Source organism: Ciconia boyciana, chromosome 2 (genome assembly GCF_034638445.1).
Source record: "Ciconia boyciana chromosome 2, ASM3463844v1, whole genome shotgun sequence".
In the NCBI taxonomy this organism is placed as follows: domain Eukaryota; kingdom Metazoa; phylum Chordata; class Aves; order Ciconiiformes; family Ciconiidae; genus Ciconia; species Ciconia boyciana.
The window spans coordinates 23,432,438-23,457,642 of NC_132935.1; the positions used below are offsets into that span (position 1 = coordinate 23,432,438).

Genomic DNA, 25,205 nt, shown 5'->3' on the forward strand with positions numbered 1-25,205 from the left:
GTCAACTTTCTGCTGAACTTCATTTTTTTGCAAGATTCATTTCCACAGAAACATCTAATCATTAAGAGCTGAAGTGCCCAGATCCTGTTCTGCTGAATTTCAGTCTGGCTGTGCTGATAGTTGCTGAATTGCTTTCAGCCACAAAACGACACTGAGATAATGTAAGAATCTGATTTACATGAGGAAAAGCCAAGAAGCTTGTAGTTTGGTCTGAAACGCTGGTTTTAATTTGCCCAGTGCCCAGAATTCCCAGCAATGCCTCCTCTCACAGGACAGAGCAGAGGATAGGTCTCAGTGTAGCTCTCTTTCTCTTCTTTTGTAATTCAAGACTTTTTGCTGTACATGTTCACAGTGTTGTGCAAAGTTTTAGCTGCGTAAATCTCACTGATGTCAATCCTTACAGGTTTTTATTATTCTTATTACAATCTTTGGCTTATCACAGACATATTAGCTGGAAATGAGCACATCGTCTCTTTTTAGTTGGACTTGTGTTGATAAATCCTGTCCGATTTTGTCTGAAACACTCCTTTGGAGAGCATCATCCATGGTCAATTTTTCCTACCACCTTGCTGGGGCATTGGACAAGCACATATGTGGAGCAGAGCTCATGATGCACAAAGCAAAGGCAGCACTGGGAGAAGGCAGAAACTGAGTGCAGGGCATGTTGGATGCTTCCATGTCCCCGCACATCTCACAGTCCTGCTGAGCCCCAGTGCTCCTCCAGAGGAAGTGTCAGGACAGGGCAGGGAAAGGAGAAGTGTGGACCTATGAACTCAGGACTGCACGGATAAATGGGCTGGCTGGTGACATGGTCCCTAGTGACTCAGGGACACTGTCGTCCCCAGGGTGCTGTGAGGAACAGGACCTTTTCCTATACCTGCAAAGGGCCACCTTCCTGCACCCACCTACACCCAGCCCTGGCGCTTTGCCTGGGCGCAGGGGAGGACGTCTGCTCCATCACTCACATTTTGGATGATGCAAGTCCTGCAACCTGGATCTGGTATTTGCAATGTGAGCAAAGGGCAGGAGCTCTCAGGGCGTCACTGCAGACGACCTGAGAAGCGATTTTTGTTACTTTGTGCAATAAGCCAGGGTGGCTCTGTATGGATACGTGGCCTCGCTTATCCACGTGCCCTGTGCGAGTGCTGGTCGGCAGGTGGGCATGAGCAGCTCCTGAGCATCACATCAGTATTTTTGCACATTTACTTAGAAACTCCAGAAGGGCAGGAGACAGTGTTTCAGCCGTCTTTGTGCACGGAAGCAGGTGCACACTGGGGCTGAAAGGCTTTGAGATAGGTTTATACCTGCCGCTTTGTCACAAAGCCTCTTAGCAGTGTGCTGAATTTCACCGTTGAGAGAATGGGGGCTCTGGAGCGGGCTGCCTGCCGCAGGGGCAGGATGGACCCCAGGGCAAGTGGTGCCGCATGGGGAAAGGAGGGCTCTGAGCAAGACTAAGTGACCAGGTGATAGCGGGATGAGGCCAGGGGCAGGCTTGCCACTTCTTGGCTGTTCTGTGGTCATCGCTGCGTTTGTGATGGGGACCTTTGGTAGCATTGCCCAATGTCGCAGGTTGTCCGTGGTATGGGCCAGCCAAACCTCATGTGAAACAGAGCTGCCTGAGGGAGTCAGGAAAACAAAATGCTGATGCTCTGTCATTTTGCTGCCGTCTGATGTAATGGTGGCTAAAGGGCTGCTCTCTCTGCTGGGTTCAAAATAGGGCTGGAGAAACACTGCACAGTCAACCCTTGCACAGTACATGCTACTGGAGAACAAAGATTTTGTCTTTAAAAGCTTCAATGTTTATTCGCATTTCATAGAAGAGATCAGGTTTTGGAGAGGCCTAAGATTACGTGTATGGAGGTTTTATTAGATGAGCAGATCAGGTAGTTTACAACTTTTGCTCCAGAGAAGACAAGTTAAAGCTGAAGAAGGTCAAAGTTAGCTTTTTTCCTCACCAAATTCCCTCGCTCCTAGAGTGGCCAGATTCCCTGACTATGCCTCACACAGCCTTTCTGCATCTCCTCCAGGACTGCAAAAACACAATGGATCCGGCTCATTTGAAGTGCCTAACTTCAGCTGAATAATACTCGAAGAGACTTCAGCCATGAAGCAATTCAGCCCCGAGAACCTTTAACTCTAAAGAAAATATTCTGCTCATGTTGTGTGCATGTTCCTAATGGCAAATCCAAGATGCCAGGGGGAAGCGAACACAAAGCCGTTGATTATTTCCACAACTGCTATATGCTTCCTATCACAACACTATTCTTTTGTGCAGAATGGCAGCATGATTGCACAGTCCTCTTTAACTTTACCATTTTAGCAAGCCCAGGTCCAATTAGAGCAATTATATCGCAGCAGAAACACTGTCTGTTGTCCTCTGGACCTGTCTGTCAAGTGTCCTATTCATAGCTGTTTATCTTGCGTGAGGTTTTTCATATAAAGTCGTTCTGACCCTACTAAAACAGTCTCATCTGAAGAGTAGCCTGCATTTTTGTACACATATTTCACAGGCTGATGTGAACAAGAAGAGTGCAAAATTACGGCTAGCCAAGGATACATCTTTCAGTCTAACCACGGTTTCCTCTTGCTTGAACACTATTGTTGGTTTGACATAGCACGCAGATTTCACTTTCAATTATTTCACTTCACCCTTCACTTTCAATTATTTTACTGCTAAAAACTGAGAACATTATCAGAATTTGCAGTTCTTCCTTGCACATTGGAGGGTTTCCTTCATCAAATCCCCACCGTGAGTTGCAAAGCATGTAATGTTTGATGACACATGATGTTAAACCACTTACAGCTCTGAGGTCTGTGTGGGACTATTCAGTCACAGAGTTATTGAAGAGCCGCTGGGTAGTGGGCACTTCTGCAGAAAGACTATCTACATTTTGCTTTACCTCAGCTGACAGAGCCTGACGAAGGAGCTGAGTGACTCCTGCCAAGGAAGTCTCACTCGTCCCCACTAAGGTAAAAGCTGAGAAGCAGAGTTCAGTGAAAGGCAGAAGTGCTGTGACTTGGGAAGGTCATGGGCAGTGGAAAGAGGAACTCTTCTCTTTCTGAACAAAATATAGATTTTTATTTTCTCGGACTTCTCCTGGAAGGGGAAAAATCCAGGGAGCAGTGTTTGGAGTCTTCTTCCTGAAACAAAAAGGACTCTTTTCTGAAAAATGCAGAAATGAGATTGCCTGTGAGAGAGCAGCCCCCATCCCTGCTGCTGGCTCTGTGGCATCCATGGGAGTCCCAGCCGATGTGCACAGCATGCTCAGGCAGAGCAGTGTCGCTTTAGGAACTGAAAACATGAGCTCAGACCTTAGTCGTTGTTCCTCCAGCATCATCAGGGCAGCGGTTCCACCACTTTTATTTCCTATTTTGCCTCTTGTCTGCTAGGTTTTAGCCCACGTGGGAAGGCGGCTGGTCCCTTTTGTCAGGAGGACCTGCGGAGCCACCTGCAGTGGTGGCCCAGATGCCACCTGTGCCTTCCCTTGGTGCAGGCTGCCGCAGGCAGGAGAGCCATGCCAATGCTGACCAGGGCTGCAAAGAGACCTTGCAGACCTGGTCACACTAGTGGCAAGGGTAAATGAGAGCTGATGAAACAGCAGTATAACATGCTCCTTGCCAGCTCTGTGCGGGTCTCGGTGAATTTGTGAAGATAAGTTTATAATGGTAAATGTTTACCTGGATCTGCAGACTTAGGAGATTCTTTTCTTGCAGCAGTGATGGCCTTTTCTCCGTGAACCATGGGCAGCAAGCTGCTGTGCAAGGTTAGATCCCCCCAACTCACCATGTCCACGTAATGCTTGTGATGCCCCAATTAGAAAAATACAACTGTTTCAGAGGTGACAAAAGATGACAGAAGCACTCGTAGGGTGACTGCTTTCCTGATTTTTACTCCTTTTATTAGACACTGGGACCCTTGCAGAAACACCTACCTCACTTAATTCAAAGTGTCTGGTTAGAAATTGAAGAGTATTTCACTATTCGTTTACCGTGTGTCAGTTATTAGTTCACCATGGGGTTGCTCCTGTACCGGGAGCCTGCAGAAGACACACCTTTCCTGCGCGTGGCTCCCACCGTGCTTGCGGACGGCACTCCAGGCAGGGCGGTGGAGAGACAGCTGGGAGAGAAGGGGTTAAAACAAGCCACGGTTACCAGTTTGAGGCATTTTCGAAAATAGCAGCTTTTCTTTTGTTTGCTGAATTCCCCATGCTTTTCCAGTGCTGTTCCCATTATTCATTTCTTTCCCAAAATAACATTTTCAAGCAGAGGAATGGCTTGAGCGGGGAGAGGAGGGGATCTGCAGCCGAGCAGGACAGCTGCACGCTCTCCCGCGTCTGCACTGAGGGGCTCCAAGCTGCCCTTGGATGCTAATGGCAACTACCAGGCAGGTGACAATTTCCAGTATTTCAGGCAATTTTGCCTCCTCAGCGGTGAGCCTGGCAATTCCTTCCTGACAGCCCTCAGTGGTGCTTCTCAGGGGCAAGCTTCGGGTTTGCACAGCTTGCAGCTGCCCTTGTAGAGAAACATTTATTATTCTTCTTTCAAAGGGGAAGCCTGAACACATCTGAATGGCTTCCAGCTACACAGAGGACGTGCTCGTGGCCAGTCCGGTGGGAAGGTGCCCTGGGAGGCGGCACCTCCTGCTGCCCAGCATCTTTGTAGCCCAACTTGACCAGAAGCATCTCTTGCTGGTGGATGCTGCTTTGAAGGAGAAGGAGGGGAAGCCTTTGGGACAATAAGCCCGAGGAAGCCTGGCCACAGGACCGGTGATATAGGCAGATCCCACTGAGCCAGGACGCAGCCCCAGCCCTCGGGGTGCCTCAGGTGTCCCATCCCTGAAAGGTGACCTGGGAAAGCAGCTGCTCCAGAGGGGCTCCCTGCAGCACCCGCCAGGGCTGGCCGGGGACACCCCTCTCTCATCCCTCACGGTCAGGCATGCATCCAAACACCTTGAGCTCCAGAAACAGGGGCCAGCAGCCTTGCCCCAGGGGGTGGGGGGGCCGGTGGGAAAGAAGCCCTGAGAGGAATTAAAAATGAAATGCTCACAGCAGCAGCTTGCTGTCACCGTGTCCCAGCGATTCACCTTCGCTGTGGCTGGCCAGCTGCCCAAGCGCTGAGCAGGGGGAGAGGAGCATCCCATCCTCGCTGCCCTTGCCGGAGACCAGCCAGCGCTCCTGCGGCCCTGGCAGGGGGATGGAGAGGAGCTGCCCCCCACTGCGTGCGGGGGCTTCAGCAGGCAGGACCCCCCAGCTCTGCCCCACCGGAGGCAGCAGCGCCCGCCTCTCTGTGGAAATCCCCAGAGTCATAGTGAAAGGCACCGCGAGGAGGTGGCCAGACCCAGATGAGTCACCCGCTGCTTGGACAGATGCTGCTGCTAAATACAGGGTGCTGGGGGGCTGGACCAGCCGTGCCACAGCCCCCTCTCTGGTTTGGGGTCTGGAATAACCCTAGCCACAGGCTTGCTTAGTGCGGGCAGAGGCTGAGCCCACTGGGGTTGGCATTTGGGGTGCAAGGGTCAAGCCTACTGAGGCTGGCATTCAGGGGTACAAGGGCTGAGCCCCACTGAGGCTGGCATTCAGGGGTGCCACTGGCACATATATGAAGAGCAGTGTCCGTTGCGGTGGAGAGCAGGACCCACATATATGCAGCGTGGGAGCAAGGCTCTGGGCTCTGTGTCGCTGTCAGCAGAGGGCTACCAAAATCAGGCAGAAGCCTGCGTGCAGAGCTGTGATGGAGATGCCCAGGCTCCTGCCTGCTTGTACCACTGGAGAGCACCAGCATCAGGCAGATGCCGTCCCCCAGCGCCCTCCGCCCCAGCTGGGGCTGCCGCTGCCCACCCCACCATTCCCACCTCCCCTGGCCCTTCCCACTGGGCTTTTTCCTGTGCTCACCAGTGGTGCCCCCCTTGGCATGCCCATCTGGCTGCTTGGTCTGCAGTGCCCTGAAACCCCTCCAGAGCCCCATCAAGCCCATCACAGAGCCCAAGGCTGCTTGCAGAGCGTGTCCCAAATGATTTGGACCCTGAGCTTAGTTCATGATCCCCTCTCAATGCCCCTTTCCCAGTAGGTAACAGCTTGCTTCTCCCAAGCCTTGACATTTCTTATTTTAGCATTAACATTCAAGTAGGTGACAAGTTATCCAGTTTCCTGAGGTAATGGCTGTGTCTGTACTACGGCTGCTGGCTGTGTCCGTACCGCGTTAAATAGGGAGCATCCCCAGCACTGGAGCTCAGTGATCAAAACCACTCTGTCCAGAGTGGTCCCTATCCCAGTGTGGCTCCCAGCCAATTCATGTGTCTTAGCCCGTGTCTCCCAGTCCGGGACTTAGCCTGTGCCACTGAGCCCGTCCCACGGGGCAGATGGCACACGGTTACTCTTCAGGAGGATGCAAAAGCTCAATAGCATGGAGGAGGGAATTTCTGTGCCAGTTGGTCCCTGTGCTGGGGAATGCACCCAGATGCGTTTGCTTCCTAGTCACAGGTGATGTGCTAAATGTCATCATGCATAACTGGGTGGGGATCCTTGGAAAAACACCCTTAAAACTAGAAAAGCATTTTTGCTGAAGCCCAGGGCTGGGGAAAGCTCATGAGTTGCAAGCTCTCGCCGCGGCCACCAGCAGGAAACCAGCCCGCTGAAGCATGACAAAAAGGCTGGCCGCTCCAGTCTGCCGAACAAAGCAGTGGGTTTTTAGTAGGACCAGAGCGAAGGAAATGAGGAACATGGCTAGAAGGAAGGATAAAGAAAAACCTTTAGCCTATAGAGAAACAACTGTCTGCATAGAGGGACATTATCATGTACCGTGCTGACCTGACTCTCTACAGAGGTTTCTTTCCCTCGTGTGTGGTTTTGATGCTGATTTAGTGTTGTTCCTTAGTACACACACTGCATACTGCCTGATTCAGTTTTAAACCTTCTCTGGCTTACAATCCATTTATTTTTAAGATGTGGAAACTGCAGCGATGGATATCTAGTGCTACACCCCTTCTGCTCCGCTATGTCTCCAGAATGAGTAAATTGTTATACAATTGGCATATTATATTATTATTATTATTATTATTATTATTATTATTGTTATTGTTATTGTTATTGTTATTTTATTAACCCTCTCAATGAGAGACCGACATGAGCCACTTTTCTAATGCTGTGTTGTGCCCAATGTCTGTTTTCTAAACCCTCCCCTGCCTGGAGTGAGCCCTGTGCGCTCGCTGCCTAATGGCACCGGGGCTCCCCGGCTGCCGCCGCCCCGCACGCAGCCCTGCCTCTGCCGTGCAGCACTGTCAAGTACTTCATATTGTGCTCTGCAAGAAGGAAGTGATGTCTAGGTGCTCTCTTCATAAAACTTCAGGGTTGAAAGCGGTAAAAAGCAAAGGAGATTTCTGGGTGCAGTTTTCTCCTAGTGCTTCTGTTTTTGTTGAATTCAACCGTTACATTTTTGGCCTTGGAGTATAATGTCAGTGGGGTTCGAGAGAGCCAGGGGAGCATTTACCTATCTCCTTGCCTGCGGCTTTTCAAGCACGTTTGATTGTTTTTATTACTTCCTCTGTTAAGCATGGAGTGTTTTCCACTTTCCCTGGATTTCCCAGTGAGATCTGGCTGCCTGTGCCTCTGTTCTGGGGCAGCAGCCTCCTGTCCCTGGGGACATTGCCGGCCACACGGCTGGTGGGACGGGACTCAACTTCGACCTTGCTGCATGCTGGAAATGCAGTTCATTTATCAGATGCCAAGCAGAGGTAGGCTATGTCACTTGGTAGCAGGCAAAATCTGTCACGCTGGGACTCTTCAGGCTGCGGTCCTCATTTAAACCCCTCCACGGACTCACTTGTAACCCCAGGCGAATCACTTAATGTCAGTGGCCGTCCCAGTCAGATGAACGTGGCCACGACTATGATGTCTTGGCAGGTCCTTTCATGGAAGCCATCGCATGGTAGTGTCGGTATCATTTGCAGCTTTACATCAAAGCCCTGCAGAGCACGAGGGTATTGGCTGGGCTGTTTTGAACTGTGGGGTTTGGTAAAGCAGGACCCCAGGTTTTGGTTAGTAAAGCAGGACATGGGCATGACTGCATGGAAGTGTAAAGTTTTTCCCTTTCACTTGCAAACAGAAGTTGCTGTGTTCATACTGCTCCAAGTAATACAGGGATTTAGGAAGACTAGCATTAAGGCATTTTTTCAGAGTCATTGAATATGTTTTAATCCTTATTAGCCTTGAGCAATTGTCTCCCAGTGAACTCACGGAAGGATAGGTATAATTAAAGACCTGCCCTGCACAGTCTGCCATGCATTTATGGCTACACAACTGCTCTCACTAGTGGAACAGAAACATGTCTTCCTAAAGGAAAGCTCAACAACAGGAAATATTTCTTTCACAAAACTGAACACAAGTTCTTCTTCCAAGCATCATCAGATAAAAGCAAAAACTTTCTTAAATTTCTAGTTCCACTAAGCATCTGGCTCTAATGTACAATTCCTTGACTTTGTTCATTTTTTAACCAAAATGTGCTCCTATTTTAAAGCACAGTTGTTTCATCTCGTAATAAAAGCCTATTCAACCATTTGCGTGTTTCATCAGCGTTTGCATTCATTGTTCTGCATCATATTTTGCGTTTTGCTTCAATCTTTCCACTGAAGAATCAGTGTTGTCCAAATTGCCACTGCTCAACTGGACATAACTCCCTATTCCTTACTACTTAAAGTTGGTTATCTAATTCTGCTGGTGGGTAATTTTGATCAAGATTTCAGAGTGCTAAATTTGTTCACGCAGACAATACAGTGACAGGCTTTTCTCCCAGTCATTTCTGAAATCCCCCACCCCACCAGTTGCAAAGACTCATGATCGCTGCCTCGCAGGCGTCTGGCACAAATGGAAGCGGCCCCATTGTGTGACATGCTCGTTACTTCAGGCATTAGTCTTGAGAAGTGCTGGGTAATTGGACCGTTTGTCATGTCTGCTTAAGCACATTATTCCTGAAACTGCTCCTCCTCCAATCAATAAAAGACTCCATAAAATTGTTTAAACATATTAAGAAAAATGTGATTTACTCCAGGAATCTTTATTGCATTTCATTATAAGCTGCTGAATCTAATATACAAAGAAGATCATTTTAATTAGAAGTGGACAAAAGGAAGATCTACGCTGCGTTCCCACTAAGCAACTATCAGCAACATGCACCTTCTCCATCTAATGCAGTTACATAAACTAATTAGGTTTGGTGTTTCTAATGGGAACGGTGGTTAACTATATTACACAGCCCCCAAGAGAAATTGGCATTAGATGAATTTGTTAGGTATTGTGGGATCTGTTCTCGGCTATTTTTTCCTAGCCTGAGGAAACGTATGAGATGATAGCCAAAATGTGGGCAGAGAGTTCAGACGATCGGCCGTTGATCACCCTGTTTCATCTTGAACCAGCTTCACTGCGCTCGGTGCTGCCCTCTGGAAGCTCATGAGATAGCAGAGGACGGTGGTGGTGTTCCTCTCCACTTGCAGACCCGTGCATGGCTAGTTTTTGTTTTACAAAGTGAAGTGCCTTGGTGTCATTCACAACTATGTCATACTTCGTTGCTATTTCAAATGCTGGGCAGAAAATTTTCGGAGGAGGAGAAGAGAAAATTCAGCCCAAGGTGATGTCCTAGGGCAGCAGCTCCCCTCCAGCTGTGATCTTCCCCATTAAGTGGGCAGTTGACAACTTTCATACAGGGTAACTTCTTGACTTTTTGCATATAAGCACCTGATAGTTAAACAGCAGAATCAAACATTGCCTGTACCCTGCAGCATCCGAAGAGTCTGTGTTACTTACTGCAGGGACAGCCCTCCTTAAAACTGTCATTTGAATTATTTGAAACATAGAGAAGACACATCAAATGGTGAATATTATGTTATTTTGTTATATGAAGTACTTTCCAGCCATGAATACCTGAGGGCCATTTTCTGCCAGTGGAGGAATGGGTGTGCTGAGGCTAGCAAGGAAAGAAGGAGGCCCAGCAGCAGTGCGATAAGTCACGTAACGCTGGGGATGCGGGACTGCGAGTGCAGGGATGCGGGAGCGCACAGCTTGAGCGATGAAGCAGCACCCGCGCACCGTGGCTGTGGGAGCAGCCCCCTGCGTTCAGGGCACTGCTGCGTGAAGGTGATGGGCAGGGGTTCCTCCGTGTCTGTCATGGGGTGGCCTGGGGCGAGCATGGGTCCCCTCTGCCACAACCAAGATGGTCCTGGGCATGCCCTGGAGCAGGAGGATGGCCTCAGGAGGTGGAAGTGCCAACAGGCTCTGTGCCCTGGTAGGGTCAGAGAGCGCCTGATGAGACTGTCCTGTGCCAGTCCCCCTGTGAGTCCCTGCCAATCCAGGAACCTTGAAAACTGACCCCAGATGTTCCAGGAGCACAGGCCCAGGTGACATGAGGAGCCATACAGGTGTTTTAGAAAACCCTTTCCTCCCTCCTCCTGTGCCTCGGTTCAGTCAACACTGAAACGCAGCTGTCGCCCAGTAATCTTTGTAACGTGGTCAGAGGTCTTCAGCTGAAAAAACTACGTGGTATTAATAAGTTATTGTGTTCCCTATAGGAGACAAAGGGATCATATTAAGGAAGAAAAACTTTGTAGAAAGCGTGAATTGCTCCATCAATACTGAATAGAAACTGGGCACATGATTCACTTTTGAAGAAAATGGAAAACTTACTATTTCACAGATTTGGACAACATGCTCTGCTAATCCTCTTGACTCCAAGGTTAAGCCCAACCAGCTGCGAATTTTATTGAGGTTACTTGTAAATCTTAATTTCAATTAAATTTTTTGCAATAATCATATTGCTGCTGCCAGTGCTTTCTGATGGTTGAATTGACAGAGCTGGCCGGCTCTCCTGACCGGTCTGCTGCGTCCTGGCCCCGGCTCGTCTGCTAGTATAACCCTCTGCTCACATGCCTGCCGCTCCGCGTTACTGATGTGCGGCAGCAGGAGATTACATACTGCAGAGGAAGGCAGAGATATTGTAAACACGTTTACTTAACGTTACTGCCTTTGGCTCTCCTCTTGGTGATCCTTTGTGCCAGAAAGACTGTCCGCTGTAAGAACCACGCATGGTTTTTAGGATGCCGTTTCTCTTCCAGAGGAAGGCAGGACAGGGGGGGACCTCCTGACTCATCTAGTCCACTGCAGGTATCTACGTCCTATAGACCCTGTTCGTGGATTTTTCAAACTCCGTTTTCACGTGAGCTAGGCCATTTGTCTTGTGATCTTCGGAGAAGGCTGTTCCACAGGCTTCGCTGCTCCAGTGGTTAGAGATTTGCCTCTCATTCCCAGCCAAAATGTATTCATGGCTAGTTTATACCCATTTGTTCTTGTGCCAGCATTGTCCTTCAGTTTAAATAGCTTTTCTTCTTCCCTAGTGTTTACCCCCTCTGATGTATTTATAGACTACAACCATATCCCCTCTTGGCCTTTCTTTAGCTAGGCTAAACAGCCGAGTGCCTCTGGTCTCCTCTGAGAGCACAGGCTTTCCATTCCCTTATTTGGCTTAATGGCCCTGCTCTGCAGCCACTGCAGGCCAAAATCCCTTTTCCTGAGCATGCTTTCCTGGCCACCTACTACAGTAATCCAGGTGAACCCTCGTATCTCCAAACTCTTCTGCAACCTGCTGTGTTTTTAGCATTGCCACTTCCCCCTACCTGGACTCACCAGATCAGTCTCAGCAGGTTTGTTAGGAAGCATCATTTGTCCCCTGCAGGTCACATCGTATTGGTGTTTTTCAGTTGTCTTATGGCTATATAAGATCTTCAGCTCTTCCTCCTGCTCCATCATTTCTAGTTAAAAGCATCAATTCTTCGTACTGGTCCCTCAGAAACTGCACTTTGTAATACAGGATTTCATCCCATTGCACTATTCCAGTGCTAAAATCATCCCATTCTTCTTGTGTGGTAGCCTGGCTGTCCAGCTGACAGTGCCTCCCACCTTGGTGTCACTGCACTGCTTTGAGATTATGCATCATGGTTATTAACGAAAATGTTGAACAAGATCCATGCTGAGACTCATCTTTGAAGAACTCTGTTGTAACCACCTTCCACCTGAGATTTCCCCTTTCATTTCAACCCATGATCCTTAAAGAGAAAACATCTGTCTGACTCTGTCCAGCACCGCCCCCAGCAGGAATGATTTACTTTGATTTTACCTAAGTGGTTTTGAATTAACCTTTCTGTACACATATATCTATCTATTAGAAATGAAAGCTTATGTGCTGGTTTGAAAGCCAATGCAGGCAGACTTTCTGTGGGGTTTCCATATAAGGTCAGTTCTGCCAAGAAACTTCAGTTCTAACCTCTAACATTTCTACAACTTCAGTCAGAGATCTCTCTTCAGCAGGACTTGCCAACTGTAGTGCTCAAGTCGGGGTGTTAGCAGACATGTTTTGCTCTACTTCAGTCTCCCAGCGGGTTACGAAGCCAAATTCATGATTCAAATGACTAAACTCATTACTCAGGCTTAGTAAATTTTTTAATGGGAATTTGGAATGGGGTGAAAATTCTTTTGTGCTCTGGCCTGTATTGCTCAGATCTTAGCCTGCAGAGGAATAGCAAAAATGATATTTGTATCCTTTACATTCAAAATGGGTGAGACTATAAATATCTTGTAGTCCTAAAACAGCATTCCTGCTAGTTCTTCAATTAAGACTGCAAGACTTCTCCCTCAACATCTCCCTGTGATTCCCCACAAAGATCTGACTGTCTTCCTTTCTTCTTTGTCCCAAAGGGTCTAGAGACTTTTGGAGGAGTTGGTGGTGACATCCCACAAACCAAAGAACAGAGCTACTTCTCTTTTAGGCTCAAATAAAGCAATAGAGGAGAAATTACTGAATATTTGGCTGCCCTTTTGATGACAGGAAGAGCAGCCCTTGCCCTCCTTCCCTTGAACAGTTCAGGTTTTGGATATCTCTCAATGTTATCAGCTAGTTCTTCTGAACGTGTTGTATAAATGAGAACTGAATGATTCTCCCTTAAAAAAAAAGAGGAAAAAGCCTTCAGAAATATCAAATCAGTCTAGCTAAGCTTGTTCCCTGCATTATAATTTTGCTTTTTTAATTAACATTAGAGCATTCTCTGATCTGAAGAATAAGCTGTCACCTTTGCATGTTGAGGGCTGGCTGACAAGCCTTCACCTTGTGCCTACATCTGAGATGATCTAAAGCCAAGGACCAGATACTCTCATGACACTCCAGACTTCATCTTACTCATTTGGTGGACGGTTATCCTGGCTGCAGCTCTAAGAATAATTGATGTGAGGATTTGTCTGCTGAACTGAGCAATCGGGCAGAAAAGGCTTTAATTTGGCACGAGGTTGTATTTTCCAGCTCTTTTTGCTAAAATGAAGGAACTCCACAACAACAACAAATTATATAATTCAATTTGACATTGGATGTTGAGCAAACTGAGACTGTGTTCTCCTCAAGCAGTTTCGTGAAACTAGCCTCCAATATTTCTGTTTCTGCCTAAAATCAGCCCATGAATTTGGGGTTTGCTCAGTCACTCTCTGCACTCCAGCAATGGTAGTGAATAGATTTCCATAGCTTGCACGGAGACAGCTAAATTTAGGTTTCTGAATCTGGAGTTAGATGCTCCCTGCTTTCTGTAGATAAGTAATGTGGAGAGTTTGATACTAAAATGATGGCCTCCTGAGCTGCTGTCAAGTAATGTAACTTGGTAAAGGTTGTTTCTAGATTCAAAGCATTTAGTGTGTACCTGCACACATGCTCTGACCCAGTCCAGCCCCCTTGCTCTGTTCAGGCTCTGGCTGTGAATTTCCAGGGGAGGATCCCTTCCACCAAGGAAGCTCCCTGCTGACCTGAACCCAGCAGAGGGAACAATTTTGCTGGCCTCTGCCTCTTCTGTCCATACAGGACGCAGGCTGAAGACGAGCAGAGCCAGGCGGCTGGGGCTCCAGTGCACACAGAGCTTGTGGTATCAGTCGGAGATGTCCCTGGGAGCTGCAGACCCCAAGCCACTGCCTCGGCTGGTGCAGTCACAGTGTGCAGCCGGGTGCCTGGAGCCAGATTTCTCCCCCTCTCCTCTCCTCCCCTCCCAGAGCATCGTCTGTTGCTGAGAAAACTTGGAGTAGGAAGCACCTGAACCAAAAGCACAGGGAGGGGACTGTACCAGCCTGCAGCTGCTTAGCATCTCAAAGGGAAGATTGAATTCCTTGTATCTGGCAATGGAGATGCAGACAGTCACTTTATTGACAGAATTAGTTCATATTCCAGTCCATCATGTGTACAGATAATGCACTCTGAGATTAAGCAATAAATTTGCTAACCTAATTTTAAAAGATAAAAGCTCCAGTGAAGTGAGGTTTCATGGCACACCACTCCATTCAGTTTCCACTGCTTCAGAGGAGCAGGCAAGAAAGCCCTCCCTCAGGTAGCTGCTCTGCTCCTCCAAAAGCAAATCTTCTGGGGAAGGAAATAGAGCAGCACTAAATCTACCCTCCCTCTGGGTACCAGCATCTGCTGTCACTCTTCGCAGCTCACGTGAAAGGTCATACAGAGCAGGGCTTGGAGAAGCCCTTCGAGCAAAACAAGGAGGAGTGCTGTCCCGCATCAGGAGAAGACCTGCCTGCCCTTGCCCCCTGCCTCCCCACTTCTGCAGAGGTTCCTGACCACCCTCCTCTCCCCATGAGTTTCAGATAGCTGCGAGCACCACCAGCCCAGCCCCTGGACCTCTTACTGGTCTGGAAACAGGGGCAGCTTCTGAGTACAGGTGGCACGGGAGACGCTGATTCCCACAGGCTATTGCAGCTCAGCAGCAAGGAGCTGCACCAGAAGGAGGAGGGAGGCAGCAGCCTGCAGCATGGTGGTGCTGGGCAGACACTTCAGGGCTTTGTACGTGTTTCGAGGTGAGGGATGGCTGCATGTGCTGGGCATTGCACAAGGTCAGATGGTGTCTGGGGATTGCTCAGTACCCGCAGGCCTCCTGTGGCAGTAATTTAGGGATAGATATTGCAGCCGGTAAGGAAACCTCAAGAGCTGGGCGTTTCAAGCTGGATGGCAGCTTGGACCTCAGCAGAGGAACCACTGAACTTGTCCATCTTTGCAGCCTCAGTGACAGGAACGGCTCTACCACGGTGTGCCCAAAACCTAGGGAAAGAGGGGGCTGTGTGTGCATGGGGCAGCTGTGCAAAGAGGCAGTCAGGTGTTTTGTGTCCCCTGCCCCCCAAGGCATCACAAGTCTTAACAGGTCATTGATTTTCACTCATGATTGAGCTGCCTTGCGTTGCTAGTGGGACCAGAGTTTCTTATGCAACTTAACTGAATTAAATTTTTCATCTGGCGACGCTGCAAGGATGGCATTGTTAGAAACCACAGGCATGAAACCCATGTCATGTTGGTGGCAGTTGCTTTATTTCTCTTGGCCATGCTAGGGGAGTTTGCAAGCTACACCAAACTTTCCCGAGCATTTGATTGTCTTCATATTTGAAAATGCAGTATTTACACTGCAGGCTCTAGCAATGTGCTCGGTACGTACTAGTTTAACATCATTTTAAATAATTGATCGGGATAAAAAGAAATACTTGTGTTGGTTATGTTGCCTTCCTTTATGAAGGCCCAAATGTACAATGCTCCAAATGGTGTGCTAAAAGCATCTGCAGTTAGCTGATGGGGGCATCTTGTTAGCATGGAATACACATTGCTTCTATATTACCAAAATCCAAATAGATCAGTTCTGTTTGTGCTGTTTGAGCGCTCACAGTGTGCTGCAGTTCAAGGGGAAATCACACAGAACATGTAACATTGTCAGGCGCTCCTGCCCTGTCCATAACTGTTGCCTGTACAGAAAGCTGCTGTAACCCATTTACTTGCACCAGCTTCACAGCTGGCCTCCAGCCTGAAGCTGGGGTTCACCCCAGCTCTAGATGTGAACCCCAGACAAGGTTTTCAGGAAACCTTCAAAAATACCAGTTGGTGGTTTCGGTAGGGTTCACCAGGACCATCTCCCTGGGCCTTCCTTTGCTTGCATATTTTCAGGTCTTCTAGGCATTTCACCATGTGTTCATTTCAAAGGGGAGTGTTTGCAATTTTTTTATGAACCATGGCTGATATTAGGCAGTCAGGTGGAAAAACACTTTTTGCCTGGACTCTTTGGCCAATACACACATCGCTTACAAACTCCTGTTTGAATGAGTTGTCACACAGGTGCATAAAACACTGCACTCAGAGGAGCCCTTTCCTTCAACGCTGGCCTTGGTATAAGCAGTTTCAGTCATCCTGCACAGCTCCTGAAGCTGATTATCAGCTCCTGAAGCTGATGCACAGCACACACATATTATCCTCCTCCACCTCTGTCTCAGCCCCTCTCTGTTGTGGTTCTTATTTTGTTGGGCTTGGTCTGACTAACGATCTTCTTCTTCACCACCTGTATGTGCTTGAGGAGCTGCAGTGCCTGGTGGGACGTAAGGTGGAGTGGCTATCCAAGCCACGGCCCCGGGGCAGGACAATGGTAGAGGAGACACTGGAGGCAGTGGAGCAGTGAGCAGGGTTTGATGAGGGCAGGTGTTTTGGGGGAGTCCCAGAGCTTCCATCAGTTCTCCCTCGGCTGAGCCGAGGGGTCTCCAGGCTCGTTTCTTCGGGATCCTCCAGAAAGGCTGCTGGTAGCTGCCGGGCTTCACTCTGGTGTAAGCAGCTATTTCTTCACTGATCTAAGGGAGGGAGACAGCTGCGTGTTAGGGGAAGATCTGGCCCACTTCCATCATGCTACATTGTCATTTTCCACAAAAGCATTTACCAGCAATTGCTCCAGCCCATTGCCAAAAAGAGCAGTTTTTCTTCCTTCAAATAAGGGTGAATATAGCACTTGAGCCACACCGTGTTCTTATAAATGGTAGTTTCTCACAATAAATGTGCCACATACATAGGAAGAAATCATAATAAAGGGACCAGAACACACGTCAAGGCTTTGATTGTAAACTTCCAGCTCTAGGAAGGAGATGAGCAGTCTTTATGTTGAATTATAACTGCAGCTATTTCCTTTTTCCTAAGCTAGTGTCTGTTACCATGGCCACAACCTTCAGAATTTTCTGGCTATTTTACAGTCATTAGTAGGAGTGAAAGAGCAGATGTTTAATTATATTCTTCTTATTCCATTCACTAAGGTACAGCTGACATTTTAGGAGTCTTCAGTAAAAAAAAAAATCCATTTTTATTGTTTATCATTTTCCTAGAGAAAAATAGCAGAAGTTAATTAATATATGCCAGCGTGTACTTCATCTACAACTTCTAAGTAGGGGTGAGGAAACCAGTTTCTTTACATCTTAAAGACTGAATATTAGACTGGTATTAGCATCAGTCGGACGTAGGTGAAAACTATGCTGTAGAAAATAGACCAGGAGCCTCCAGTTCTTGTCCTGGCCACCGACAGCCCCAAAGGACTAAGCAAGTCCTTCAAACCCTCCGGTTTCCACCCAAAGAAATGCTGTTGAGCCAGGGACCCTCTTTCTGTGTATCTGTACATCACCAGCAGAGTCCTGCACGGGCCCTGCAGGAGCCCCTGGTAAGCTGCCCAGGTGTTGTGACTGCAGGTACACCCTCAGCAACCCCACTGTGCGGAGAAACCTCTGGGATTTATTAAAACACAAGACCTTGCAAGAAGCTGCTTCTCCACCATATTGTGGCACTTCTGGGTTGTGAAGAGAGACAATAATTACCCAGGAGATTGCTCAGTCAAGAGAACTGCAATGCATGCAGTCCCCTAGGTCTCTTATGGACTGTTCTTGGTCTGTTCCTCTTTAGTTAGACAACGTTAGCACGTGTCACAGTATAGAAGATCTGTTCATTAAAGCTTTCTGGACAAGGAAAACAAAATACAGGGTTGCCTAAGTTTAACATTTTGTCTCTAAATGGTGGTGAACCCAGCACGTGACGAGAGCCTTGGCATCTCCCTGTGCACGTCTCCCCACTAGACTCTCAGGCCAAAGGAACAACTAATTTCTGGATCATAAGAAAGATCAAGTATGAGGTAGGTGCTGAGTCCTACTGAGACTGGTATGTAACTTGGTTTATGCTGAGAAATGTGGTAAGCAGGCAACCTCTGATGTCTGCACGCTTCCAGGGACAAATGGCTGCTGAGCAGGGACTTTTGGCTGTTTAGATTGAGCACATTTGGATGGAGGGACCCTACTTCTCATCTCGCTCTTACTTTCAGTGTCTAAACTTATTTGGATCTGTGTCTTGTTGCACTGTGCCTGAGCTCTTCACCAAAGACTTCCTTGATGGACTGAAGTGTTGGGAAGGTGCATGCCCTAGAGGAGTGGCTCCCGAGATGTGAATTCAGATCTGCATATCCAGGCTGCTCTCCCATTCCCTTCTAAAGACAGTTGCTCTAGTCCAATGCTGTTTAACTCCCTCTTTAGTATCTTCTTGACTTGGAGCTGCTAGGTATCACCTTTTTGATGAGTTACAAGATGCCATGGTTTTGCTGTTGTTGCTCAGCTCCTTTTGGTGTTGGAGTTTTCTCTAGCTAGTACTGCTGCTAACTTGAAGTTATTCATGTATTAAGCTGACCATAAGCTCAGCAGCAATTATGCTGATGAACACTGATTTAAAGATTTTGCAAACCAGGGCAAAGGACAGTGCTGTCTCTCCCTCAAAAGCAGAGCACAAGCTATGGAGGGAGATCCAGCATGGGACTCTCACTGAAACCCCAAATGGAAACAGAGATGCCAAAAGAAGGAGTTTCGGTCAGGGTCAATGGCTGCAGAAAGTCCCACAATGAGAGATGTGGTCAGTGGACAGCAGCTTCTCACAATCCCTGCTACTACGTAGTGCTTACAGCATCTCCACCGCACAGCTGCCTCTGGGTGGGCAGGGGAATAGCTGACCAACGATGGGCGTGCCTCTCAGCCACGGCGGGGAGCAGGCTGGCTGCCCAACAGTACCTTCTCCTTTGACCATGTGAAGGTTGGCTGTCATGTTTTTGCCTTTATTTTTGGCCATGCAATTATTTTGCTAAGTTGCAATCCATTTTGTTGCTGTGAAAGCTGTTTTTGTCTATGCAGTCTTTGTAATTAAATGTGTCCCCTCTCATTATTTCGTGCCTACAGTGCACTATCCACTATCCAAAACTTTCGTTTTCCTACACTTTTTCCCACCCACCTGTTTCTCAGAGGTAGTGTCATTTCCCTGGTGGCAGTGAGTTCAGCTGATAGAGGGCTTGAGCTTTGGGTTTTAGGAGCTGATTCTTTCTACAACAGTAGTATAATGCTATAGACTCATCCTAAATAACTTGGTGAAAGCTTAATACCATGCTATCTAGGCTGGCTGAGTTGGTGTAGGACAGAAATAATCTGTTACCTACACAGAGCAGAAACATAACCTCCCTGGAGCAGGAGAGGAAGTAGGAGAGGGCCCATTCAGTGGGCAGCACATTTTTAGTGCAACCCCTGACTTAAGGCACATTTTTAGTTCGCAGTCATGGAAAACAAGCAAGTGCCCAGCTTTCAACATCTGCTTCACACTCCGTGCATGTCTGATCGCATCTCTCACTGCAGCAGCTCAACAGACCTGCAGCGCCAAGGTCACGTGAAGGTGCAGCCAGTTCTGTGCAAAGCAGCTCTGATGGCTGACCGCGGATCTGTCCCGTCTAGCAGATCTGAAGGACCCATTTGGTTCTCTCCTCAAGGCATTCACAGTTCAGTCTGTCATCCCACCTCTGCAGCCTGCTCCCCACCCTGGTTTGTACTAACCTATCTGGTAACCTGATCAGGGGGTTTCTTGTTTCTCCTCTTGAAGGTGTATCCATTTTTCCATATTATTTAAGCTAATGTTATATATATACACAGATGCACACACATATATATACATATATATTGTGTATATATATGGTTCATACATGTACATATACATATATTACATGAAAAGATAAAGGTGACTTTTCAAAGTCAAATAGTTGGAAAAGTTGAAATTTGGGTGATCTGTGCTTTCATCTCTCAACCCTTCTAGCTTGCACCTATTTTCCTATAATTAGAGCATATATATTAATGCAGTGAAATGTGCCTTTCCTTTACGCTTCATTTTTGTGACACCCCTTGGAATCTACTTGCAGAAACTCAAGAGAGGGATCTGTTTGTGAATGAGGAAGATCGTTTTGGAAAGGGGGAATTTACTTATAATTCAAAAGCTGTGCACCCCTGAGCCTTTTAGTCAGTGCTTCCTCAAATGTAGAGAGAGTCTTTACTTGCAAATTGGTGGAACCTCCCCTGCATTGCACCGCAACTCTCCCCGCCGAATAGTTTGAGTGTTTCTATGTGTGAGCGTGCAAGGGGACTTACACGCATTGCTGTCCCATCAAGTGCAATTTGCCCATTTACCTGCGTATGGGTCTGTGAATATCTCAAGAACCATCTGGAGAGCTTCCGATTTCGAACAATCCAATCTATGTGTCTTTCCCAGAATTAATAAGATGCATCCAGACAACCTTCTTCCATGGTGATTACAATGCACCTTTCAGTAGGGTCTCAATGTGTTTGTAGAAGACCATCTCATCGAGGAGCCATACCTCTCTCTATGAATGAGATATTCTAGACATTTTTCAGTAAAATGTTAATTAACTTTGCTTTTGTTATCAGCTAGCTTTGTAAATGAATGGGTTTGGAATGTATAAGAGCTGCAGAACTCACAGATGAAAAATATGATTTCCCAAGTGGCCATTCAATGGAGACAAGAGTGGTAATCTGCTGAGAGACTTCTGCAGAAAAAAAAGTCAACAGAATAATGCTTTTTTGTTTGAGACTACTTTCAAAGTTCATGTGTTGCATTTTTTAGGAAGCAACATACTGTTGAGTTCAATGATTATATTTTTGTCCCTCTTTGTATCAGTTATTTGCTTTGCTTAAATTTGTGTGTTAGATCTGGCAACAGTATTGGAAAAAACAGTCTGTGCTTTGTGTATGATGTGTGTATATGTAATACAGTAAGATTAGACAAATTTAAACAAACTGTTCATTCACCTCTGTGACCATTAGCAAGTTAGTAATTCAGAATATATATGTAGAAAGACTCAGAAATGAGAGACAGAATCATCCTAGCTAGGCATTGTATCAAACCCCTGTTGAATGTAGGACTTTTTGTTCTCCAAAATGTAACTTCTTTCACCTTTTCTCCAGTCCAGCTACTACATACAGAGGCTACTTTCTTTGAGAATCTCACACATATTCTGAAGAACAAATAATTTAATGATAAACCTGAGCTGCTTAATCTTTCCTGAGCATCCTTGTATACTTTGGACCCACTTTAAAGCTGTGCCTAAAAGGGCTGGTTTTTATTTAATAAATAGTAAAATTAGATTCTAGGTGAAATGTGTAAAATACTAGGATGTCCATGCTCGTGATTCCAAGGGGAGCTGGACAGCCCACGCTCTGCTCGGTGTAAGGCCTCACATGCTGCCTGGTGCAGAGGGCATTTGGAGGTATGTCCCCAAGCTGTTGCCACATGTTTAGCCTAGGCAGTCCAGTTCTGCCTTCTACCTTGGGGAAGAAAGAAAATAATCCCCTGCATGTGTGCTTAGATGAACAACTCGAACCACTTAGCTGATAAGATGCTGGCAAAACTGAGCATCTGCTTGTCTGTGAGGTGTCTGTGTTTAGACCTGTTATAGCATTCAGGAGTTGCCTTCTCCATTTCTTCATTCTTTATTGTCACCAAACAAGAATTAGACAAGTGAATACATGTATGCATGGATATACCCGCCCATATAGTGTGAAACAGGTTTTGTTACCATGATGGTTTAAGAGTATAAGAGATTTGTAGGAAAGATAATATTTTAATTAGATTAGTTTATATACTGTGAAAAAGCAGAACGCACCTTTGATGTATACTAGTGAGCGTTACAGGCTGGAATCTACATGGAGAAACCATTAAAGAATTACAGCCTGGGCTGGAATGAGGTCACACCTGGAAATAGGTTTTTTCCTGAGGTCTCCCACTTGGTTTCAAGTAGCCTTCAACCTCTCCCAGTTCATCGGCAGAAGTCAATTGTCCCAAGAACCAAGAAGCATCAGGGGAAATCAGGCCTTGCCAAAGCCCCCCCGGGTCTTCAAAATCTGTGGGTTCCAGACATGTTTGTCACCAGATATGATACAGATCTTCTAAGGCATCATCTGCCTCCTTTAAAATGAAGAAGATGAGACTGCATAAGGTCTGCAAGTCAGAATGAGCTCACACGGACAACTCAGAAGTACGGAGACATGTAATCATGATTAGGAGAATGTTCTTTTGTAAAATGGCCACTCTAATGCTGCCCTCACAGTCCTGTTCCTGAAGAGAAGGCCTATTCATAATCTTTAAAATGAGCCTGAGGTGTCTAATACAGGTCTCAGGTGTCTAATAATGGTCTCAGGTTTGGCACAGTTTGTGCCCCACTGCAATACACCTCTCACCACACTTTTGCTAATCCACTGCTTTTCAGGTGCTAACTGCTTATTATCTGCTCCACAGAGGTTAATGACCACCTCCCCCTCCGCTAATATCCCTCTCTGCTCCAAACGTGCTAATTACCCTTTTCTGTCATGTTTCTAGTGCATTAACAATGATTAATTTACAGGCAACCTGTTTCTCTCCTGTGTTTAGCTTGGGGCTCACTGCTTTTTCTGACCCACTAAGGTACCTGTGAGAGTCCATTTATTTTTACCTCGTTAGGTGGTCAAATAAAAGATTTGTGAAGACCTTTCTTTACAAATATGGCTTCTTAGCAGTGGTTTTTAACCACTCTCATGCAGTTCTGCAGTATTTATCCTTTTCTGTCCATTTCATGTGTAAAAGAGGGTGAAGACACTCGAGCTTTGGTGCCATTGAGGACTACCTGTTGGTACCCTGCTATGGGGCAGCACGTGGGGCCTTCCACGAGCGCAAATATAGACCTCCAGTCAGAAAGCAAACCCACTGTTGGATTGCCAGATGCATATCTAAGCAGTGGGTGGATAAGGGTACACAAAACTTGTTAGGAAAGACCTTTTTTTTCCTACATGAGCAACAGGGAAAATCTAACCAATGAGACTTGCATTATTTCACAGCAGCTCCCCAACTTTCAGCTCCGTGCTTGAGGTGGCTACAACAACTGTTGTGCCAGGACTCCAGCAGACCATGTCGCTGCCAGCATGGATCCTCACCTCTTGGCCATACAGGTCTTTTTACCGCTTGCTAGCCACATGCCAAACTTCATTATGGCTGAGCTAGCATCATGGGGATTGTCCTCCATGCACTTACATTCCTGGTCCCTGGTAGTCCCTGTTAGAGGCCCTAGTATGTCCATGTCCTTTGCTCCTTTGGAGGCATATATAGATACATGGGCAAGAAGACTGCTTCCAGGTCTCTGTGAGATAAATCAGGATTTATTCAGGGACCGGGAATTGGGGGGGTCACCACAGGACACCCCCTGCCCACATAGCAGTGATGCACACTTGTTTCTGTGCACAAATAAAAATCAGAGTACAGGGATCCCATCATTTAAGTGAAGTACATGTTGTTGAACTTTGGCCTCTACTGCTTTGACAACAGCAGAAAACAAGGGTCTAAAAATAAGGAAATGTTTGCCTCTTGGAAATCTTCTAAGCAATTAATCTAAGAATTATTGATGTTTCTAATTTTGTCAGCACAGGGAGGACCATCAGTCACGCTCAGAAATGCCAGCTCTTTGCTGATAACTCATAAAGTGGAATGGCTTTTTAATGAAGTTGTCAGAAGAAAGGTTTGCTGCCAAAATCAAGGATATTGCTCTATCCCACTCCTACTCCTTCATCAAGGAAACTTCCAAGAAAATTCTGGCTTTCTCCCAAAGTTGTTATGTGTGGTTTTTCCTTTTTTTTTTTTTTTTGAGTGCCTGAAAACCAACTCCAAAGTCAACTGCACTGCCAACCATTTAAAAATCAGAGGAATGACAAGATATATTGATAGGAGGTTTCACAAATCAGTATGAGATCACTGAAACCAGTTCCCATCTGATCACAAATGAATGAACGATGTGTGGGTTTGAACTGTGTTCATGATATGATGATAGCTACATCCTTCATTTAGATTGAGATCAAATGAATCTTACCAGCACTGGGTGGTAAACTGTTGATAAGTGACTGTTTTATCATTCTGTGGAGACTAATGTGAAAACATCCTTATTTTAATCTGAGTGATAGATTTTTAGAGCACCTTGCAATTAAATATATACTGTTTCTTCATGAATAGCTCCCTTTCCTAGAACATTCATTAAAAAGCAGTAAGCCTCCTGGGGAACATCCTTCTTTTAATAAAGAACAAGCAAGTAGAAAATCAGTTTTTTATATATATTTGCATAGTTCTCAATTTCTTAATCTTTCTTGGAGGATTCCTTTGGCAATTCACAGGAGGATCCCTGTGTTGCTCACTGATTTAAGTGACTTTCCAGTGAAGTCATTAGAACATTAAGATATGAGACATGTTTGGTGGAACAGGATGTGCTTTTATTATTGAATAAGTGATTTGTATGGTGATTTTATATGGCACTTTACAAACAGTGGGCTGATTCTTCAGTGTTCATCCTGTTTCTAAGCAGTGGAGCTTCACTGGTTTTCATAACATTGGTAGCAGAGGAAAGAATTAGGAAATATTTGATGCATGAAGTGAGAGGAAGTGTGGAGTGTCCAGGGAGTGGGTTGGGACTGGACTTATTGGTGAAGATGATGTGGAAGAGAGAATTGTCAGCTGAAGATATTTTAAGGACATCTTAAAAGCTATAGGTAGCAAGCAGTGAGAGGGAGACATTTCAAGTACAAGGCCTTTATTTTCATAAGGCAGGATACTGAGAATGCAGAGGTTAAGGTTACTGTAGAAAGAACGGGGCATACAGGGCACGCAGAGCAAGACAAGAAACTGGAACAAATAATGCCAGAGATAGAGATCTCTATCGGTGAGATTATGATTACATAAAAGCATATGTTGCTGAATGGATCTGAAATATTTACCATCATGTAACTGGTGAATCTTCCATTAGCCACAGGCAAAAAATTCTGATTAGAGTCAGCATCTCACACACTCTCATACGTTTCCACTCCTTTCCATATCTGAAAAGTAGCTTCCCAGGAAAAGGAATCAGATCATCAAAATCTGAAATTCTGATCAAACATTGGTGATGATGCTGTTCAGAGTTCAGAAACTGCTCTTAATAACAGCAGCACTGGTATTCTACCATTAAGACAAAAGCAGCAAGGTGAAAG

The 25,205-nt window shown here is 46.4% G+C and overlaps 1 protein-coding gene across 1 annotated transcript in view; it reads left to right on the top strand.

Annotated features, from left to right (window-relative positions):
• NCALD (neurocalcin delta) overlaps positions 1–25,205 on the top strand; it is a 52,540-nt gene that overhangs the window by 4,278 nt on the left and 23,057 nt on the right. The gene's annotated exons all lie outside the window — the stretch shown is intronic.